This window comes from Asparagus officinalis, chromosome 5 (assembly GCF_001876935.1).
Source record: "Asparagus officinalis chromosome 5, Aspof.V1, whole genome shotgun sequence".
NCBI classification, from domain to species: Eukaryota; Viridiplantae; Streptophyta; class Magnoliopsida; order Asparagales; family Asparagaceae; genus Asparagus; species Asparagus officinalis.
The window spans coordinates 130984939-130991309 of NC_033798.1; positions in this window are offsets into that span (position 1 = coordinate 130984939).

The following is a 6371-nucleotide window of genomic DNA, read 5'->3' on the forward strand; positions in this document are numbered from 1 at the left end:
CAAATAGCATCGATCCTGATAATTTATGCATGTTGAACTTTATGTGCAAAAAATCATTTGAAAATATTTCTTGACACTATGTCAAATAAATCAACCACATGTATATGCGAATTATGGCTGTGGGCTCAGAACTTGTTCAATATCATCATTGTTAGTCATCCAGTGCAATATCAATAGATATTGCATATTGCTAATCTCAAAAAAATTGACAATCATCATAGCCTAAATTGAACACCCACAAACAGTATCATAATCAACAAACAGTGCGGAAAATCTGAACACACATAGAACTCCAAGTGACTGAACACAAACATAGCACAAACCAGAGCATCAGTAAAACTGGTCATGAGCAAACATGAGCTCAAATAGAAGTTGAACAACAGAGCATCCACAAAACATGAGCTCAAATAGAACTTGAGCAAAAGAGAAGATGTCATATGTGCACAAAACATAGCACAAACCAGAGCATCTTTTAGCAACCTGGAATGAAATCACAAACCCAACAACAAAAAACACAAGGAACAAAATCAGAAGGAATGAAATCAGCAACAACCAACAACAAGATCAACCAACAACCAACAACCAGATCAACCAACAAGAAGATCAACCAACAACAAGATCAACCAACAACCAGCAACAACCAACAACAACAACCACCAACAATCCCGAGCACATATTGTGTTTAGCTTAGGGCTCAGAACTTGGTCAATATCATCATTGTTAGCCATCCAATGCAATATCAATAGATATTGCAGGTTGCTAATCTCAGAAAAATTAACAATCATCATAGCCTAAAAATAAAAAAATCACCAACGAAAACCAAATACCTAAATGCCCCAGAGCAATAGCCATCCAGTACAATGTGTACACATTGTAGGTTGCTTGCATCTTAGGAAATATCCTGCATTCACAAATTCAATTTAAAAAGTTAGTATTCCACAATAAGATATTAACCATAGAAGATAAATATTACAAAATGAAAGCAAATAAATACTTACTACATATGACAACAATATGTTCCATCATCATAATGTTCCACAAACACAGTAAAAACATTATCACCAAAAGTAAGTGGATTTCACAATAAATATAGATGTAGATTAACTTACTGCAGTATAGATGTAGATGTTGAAAGCGAAGCAAAAAAAGTGGAACCTGGGGTCCTTAACCGATCAGGGGTAGGACAGACAATTGAATACATCCTAGTGAACAAGTAATGTGTATGTTTGTGATTCATCTGAAGCAGAGGTTAATCACCAATTTTCATTTTCATAATATTAGTATGGTGCACGTGCGATGCACGTTTAACCACCTTTCATTTTATATGTAGCCCCTAAGTTTTTATTGCATTGATAATTTTTTAACCACTTTCATTTTATATGTAGCCCCTAAGTTTTTATTGCATTGATAATTTTTTTCTATGTGGCATATATTTGAAAGATGAACCACTTTCATTTTATATGTAGCCCCTAAGTTTTTATTGCATTGATAATTTTTTTCTATGTGGCATATATTTGAAAGATGTTATAGATAATATATATTAGGTTTTAATTGAATGACTTTTAATTGGCAATTTATGCTTGTTCTCGAAAAGATATGTGACTTTTATTATTTGATGATATAAATAGACGTAATATAATTATAAATAGGATCATAAAGAACACTCATTTGGCATATGAAAAACCAGTATATTGTAGAAATGTCATATAGCAGAATCATAAACATACCAAAGAAGACTACGCCTAGAATAAAGTTAAAATTATAATGAAATCCAATAGACAAAGTCTTCAAAAACAGAAAAAGACAACAAAATAAATGAGGTAACCAAAATTATTTAAGTATATGTCCACTTAATATAGCAGAATCATATTCGGTTTAAGTTTAACATAAGTAGACAGAGGGGAGCTCAATTTGAGCACCATTCATCGGATTCAAAAGATGCATCTTTGTCAAACTGTACAGTACAGTTATGAGCCAGCCATGAGAAGATCTAATGCACACGCATCTTTCGAAATCTAGATGAGGGAGAAGGATTGTTTGTGAAAAAATTTGTAGTAAAAGAAATGAAGGAAAATTGATTTGTATTCCTTTAATTTCAGTTACAATTGGATTTTCTGATTACAAAAGAGAGGAGAATGAATTTGATTCTCCCCTTTGTTTCAAACTGGGTTCTTCTTGGTAGCGATGGAGTGCCTCCTTCGAATGCCTGCGTCGAATTTGCTCTCCGTTGACGATCAGACCGCCCTGTCTCACGAGAACGATTGACTTGTATGATGAATCTGGTTTAGAACTTTTAACAAGTTTAAGAAACTCAGAACGAGTTGAAAACTCTGAAAAGAGTTGTTGAAAACCGAATAATCGATTAGTGTAATTAACTTGCGTTGCAAGTTTAATTAAGAACTCTTAACGAGTTTAAGAACTCAGAGCGAGTTGAAACTCTGTAACAGAGTTGTTAGAACCGAAAATTCGGTTAATAGCCAAGTAGATCTGCCGTTGGTGAAGGGATTCTCTGAGATTTGATTAACTAACTGCCGATCAGTTCGTTGATCTTCAGGAAAATCGCCTTCTCCGTGCGGTTTAGCTGCCGAGACCGATCAACCCTTTACTCAGTTGAGTAATGCGGTTATTTATAGGGGGATAAGGGGTGTAACCAACCCCTAAATCCTCTCCTATGTGGGCGAGAATCCCTCAGAACGTGGGATAAACGGTTGTTAGGCCGTTCAACCTGTGTTTGAACAAGTCAAACGCCTAACTTGGCGTTCTGGGCCTTAACTCTGCGCCTAAGGCTTGAGACGCAAAGTTAAATCTCTACTAGAGATTTGAAACGCACAGGCCGCATGCGCACAGGCCGCTTGTGTGCTGAATCTCAACTCTGCGTCTTGAGTTTGAGACGCATGGTTGAGTGTTTGCTGAAGAACGCACAGTCTGTGCGTTTTGTGTTTTAACTCTGCGTTGCAGAGTTGAATGTCTGCTGGAGAACGCATGGTTTGTATGCGTTTTGAGTTTGGGAAACGCAGAGATGGACTCTGCGTTTGGGAGAGGTTGTTGGCTTGTAACCTCGTCCATTACAACATCGCAAAGGCTACTGCTCATTGATCTTTGCTTGTTATGGGGTGTGAAAGTCGTCAGATTGTAACTCTCATAGTTGGTTATAAAGGCTACTGAATAGAGTTTTCATCAGCTGTCAGAAGTGTCGTTGATTTGTAACTCTTCTTGATCTATGTGAAAAGTCCTCTGTTTGTAGCTTTTGTTTGTTGAAGCTTGATGGGGATCAGCTATCTATTGTGATTTTTAGACAGCCTACAAGGATGTCATAGGTTTTGTTTTCGCATAAACTCAAGAACCTAACACTCTTATTGTAGACTTTACTATGCATCATGAGCCATCGGGAATCGGGCTGTGACAAAGGCAATTTGATCTAGAACAGCTAGTTTCCATGACCTGCAGATGAAACTGAATTGGGCGTGATCAGGCATCATCAACTTCTCAAGGATCAACCCTATGACCTCCATCGGAAGCTCTGGAATTGAGTACCAAAGTATTTTATAAAAGGAATAAACTATAAATGTTACATAAAGAGTGAAATCACCATTGAGATCAAAGATAGTATGTTGTATTGTAAATAGTTAATGGATTTAATACACATCTTCACTGCATATTAGAATGTTGTGTTAGATAATAATTGTTTGAAAGTAAGTTGTACAAAATGTGCATTATATGATGAAAAAAACAATGAATCATGATTTTAATGAGGTGATTTACCTTTGAGGTAATAATACTTCTAGATACACAATATTTTCCGCGTATGTTTTTTGTTGTTCTTCTTGCACTAGTAGAAAAATGAGCAAACTAGACAGAACAAACTAGACTAAATTATTTTCCGTCTAGTTTGAAGCAAACTAGATAGAAAAAATTTCGTCTAGTTTGTTCTGTCTAGTTTGTTCTGTCTAGTTTGAAACAATTTAGACAGAAAATTACGTCTAGATTGTCAAACTAGACGGAAAAATATTTTTTAATATTTCTTAAATAAAATTTTATAATCAACCTAGACAGAATTTTCGTCTACCTAGACGGAATTTCCGTCTAGGTTGCCAAAAAAAAAATCCTAACCTTTAAACCCCGCCCCACCCCCTCTCCCTCACAAAAATTGAAAAAAAAAATCCCTAACCTAAATCCCCCCGCCCTCTCTCCCCTCTAGGTTGCCAAAATATTTTTGTTAATTTCTTTTATCTTTTGCTCTATGTATGTTATTTGAAACTCTATACCCTTTAATTTTTATGTCAAACATACACCACCATTGCATTATATGTCGTCTAGGTTGATCAACCTAGACGGGATTCTAAGCAACCTAGACAGAATTTTCCTTTTATGTTGCACTTTTTTCTACTAGTGTTGTTTGGTCAACTTTCACTAATACCTTAGTTGTTCTCATTGATATCTGTCACGCCCCACTTCCCAGAATACAGGAAAATCGAGACGTGAACAAGCCCGCGACGTATTAGATTGAGGAGAACAAATAAATAAATCATTCTTCTCAATCTAGTACGCTAAGCGTCAAGCAAAATAATACAAATCACAGGTCGCCGATCACAGATAGTAAGAATATAATAAACAACCAGAACAATAGGATACATACCAAAAGAAAAAATATATCATCCGAGACAATATAAAAGAGTCCACAAGTCCCGATACAAAACGTGCAACTAAAATTGGATAGTCATAAAATTGCATCAACTGAACTGAAAGGGAAAAATACGACAAATGTCCAATGTCTAATAACTACTACATGAATAAAATATCTAAGCTTCAGTTTGATATTCTCCTCCATCTGGTAGACATTCCGGCTGGGGGTACTCCGGCTCCAATATATCAACATATTGAACTTGTCCGTCATCTAAATCTGACGTACACCATAGAAAACAGGTGTACGTCAGTGTGCATGACACACGGCAAGATCCCACATGGAAGAAATATAATAACAAACATAATAATAATGCAATCATATAATCGGGAAGCTAACAATCTAGATGCAACTGAAATTTGTACAATGCAAATAACTGGATCATACATCTAACCATCCTATAATGGGTCTTAAACCTAAATCTCACATAGAATCATCGATCATACTCTCGGATAACTGACTGGTCACAATACTCTACGTACAATGTTTCATTACCCCCTCAAACACACCCCAGTGACTACACGAATTCACTGGTGCGAGCCTGGAAAATACATCACAACCACATATATCACGGCTCCTCAGACCCACCCTAGTGACCATGAATTCACCGGCGCGAGGCTGGAAAATAATCACAATCACATATATCACAGCCCCTCAGACCCACCCCAATGACTACGCGAATCCACCGGCGCAAGCCTAGAAATAATCACAATCACATATATCACAGCTCCTCAGACCCACTCCAGTGACTACACGAATTCACCGGCGTGATCCTGAAAAATAAACTCAATCACATCAGCTCACATGAACCAAGACTTCCTACCCTAACATCTCTCGTATTTCTAAGTCAACAACATAAACATGTCTCTAGGTCTCGTTCATCATACATAAGCCACTAAGTCATGGATTCCTAATGATTCTCAATCACAGAAGTACAATAAATAAATACAAGCAATCATGTACAACGATGACATAGCATATCACATAACTAAATCATGAACAATAATTGTGAACAATATCAGTTTATGTGAATAGTTACAGTACATAATAATTATTTTACAAAACTTTTAATCTTTTAAAATTATTTATCATATAATTATTCAAAATAACCCTTTTTATAAAATAATTTCCTTTAACTTGTTTCACATTATATTAAATCAAAACTAGTCTTTTTAAAATCATAAACTTTTATTTAAAATAATCATTTTACAAAACAAATTCTTTTAATTTATTTCTAATCTTTTAAAATCATAAATCTATTTATTTAAAAAGTTCTTTTATGAAATAATTTCTTTTTAAATTATTTTTTCATTATAATAATCTAAAATAGTCATTTATTCCAAAATAAATTCTTTTAAAATATTTGTTTCTCATTATATTAATCTAAAATAAATTTTTTTCTCAAAATAATTTTTTTATATCATAAATTCTCTATAATGATTCTGTTGTCAACATAAATTCTTTTAATTTATAATAATTATTCTGAAAATACTATTTATCATATTGTTATGATTTAATCAATATTATTTCATCAAACAACCCACGCAGATAAATAACAGACTAATCTATGCATATATTTAATTCACCGCAGATCTAGAAATTAAAACGATGAGTCAAAGAGCAAGAGGGATCTTGCCTTGGGTATATTGTGGACCGTAGTGGGGCCGTCGAGGTGGTTGCACGACGTTAT